The sequence below is a fragment of the Spermophilus citellus genome (assembly GCF_964194105.1).
Source record: "Spermophilus citellus genome assembly, chromosome: 8".
In the NCBI taxonomy this organism is placed as follows: domain Eukaryota; kingdom Metazoa; phylum Chordata; class Mammalia; order Rodentia; family Sciuridae; genus Spermophilus; species Spermophilus citellus.
Genome location: NC_138189.1, coordinates 98,100,585 through 98,102,194, shown reverse-complemented (window position 1 = coordinate 98,102,194; position 1,610 = coordinate 98,100,585).

The window sequence follows — 1,610 nt, the reverse complement described above, 5'->3', positions numbered from 1 at the left end:
AATCTTGCTCTTTTAAATTTTCTCTCAGGAAGAGACACCTACAGAAACCTTGGAAAACTGCTCCCTGAAACATCTGCATAAGTGGATCTGTGTAGCACAAGGGGTAGAGGGATATACTGCCACAGCCACAGGGGGGGCGTGGCTCAGCTCCCCATTCTGATGAGCTCAGAGAGGAAGCTGTACTTCCAACTCCATCTTGGGATTAAATATATATCCCCGAGGCTCTATCTTGGATCCCAGAGGACCCAAACTATTACCACCTATATTTTTTAAAATATTTTTTTAGTTATATTTGGACACAATACCTTTATTTTATTTATTTTACATGGTGCATGATCGAACCCAGCATCTCACATGTGCTAGGCGAGCGCTCTACTGCTAAGCCACAACCCCAGCCCCACCACCTGTATTTTAAAACCACAGAAATGAGGCAGCTACCTGAGACCCCATGCACAGGCAGTGTTTGTCGCATTCAGGAGGGAGTCACTTATTTGCATACCTTCCCTCCTTACTATTTAAGCTGACTTTGTAGCTAATGAAGAGGAGTTTGTCAGAGGAAGGTCTTAGCTTTACACTCAGAAAACTCAAAACACAAGTATGTGCTTTCTTGTTGCCCTGCTCTTGAGCACAAATAGCAGCTCTAGTGCTCGAAGGAGATGGGAGCTGTTTGAGTCCTCTAACAAGATGTATGTGTGGATCTGGGCTGTGGAAGGTCTGGTTGTCTTTTAATGATCTTGCCTCAAGAAGCAAAGCAAACCTCTATTCTTTCTCCTCACCAGCTCCTGGGAGCCAACCTCAGCGTTATCCTGCCAGAATCCACAGTCATAGATAATATTTTTAGAAGCCAAAAGGTAATAATAATTTTTATAGCATTTTTATGATGTACTCAAAAAGAAAGCTTTTTTTGCAATTAATTTTCCTCTCAATCTCCCTCTGTTATCAGGAAAGAGTCATAGCAAAGTTTTTTTATGAAATAAAAAAACAAAGCACAAAGTTGAATAGCTATTAGGAAGGCAGTAAGGATATAATGTGAAAAGTCCACTCTAAAATTCAAATTTCTTCCAGTTCAGTACATTAGTGAATGTCTCCTGGGACCATCATGTAACAAAGAAACCCTTGAAGTCCTGGGTTTCCTCACTTCATTTTATCGGTGTCAAGCTAGGGGGTGTGTGTGTATGCCTATAACATGTTCCGACTTGGGTAGGTAAGGGGGTATATGTGATGATAAACTTGTGATAGAGGAAGGTGATGGGTTAAAAGGTCAAGGTAACACAATTTTTTAGTAGACAGAGCTGAAGTCTCCAGACTCTAAAGGCTGTGCTTTGGCTACTGCTGCTGTTCCAGAAACACTCAGATGAGCGTTTGTGTATGCTTCTTGTTCCCCTCCCTGTCTCCACAGGGTGATGATTAACTAAGTCTCCCACCAGAGGTCATTATTCATTCACATTTTAATATTTGCAGCATATGATTTTTTTCTACATGACTTTGATTTTTTGGCACCCCAACCTTTAACATTCTCTGCAAAAGAAGGGTAAACACTTTACTAGTAAATTTTTAAATGTACATCATCTTTTATTTATTACAGTCCATAAATATATTTTTATGTTAAA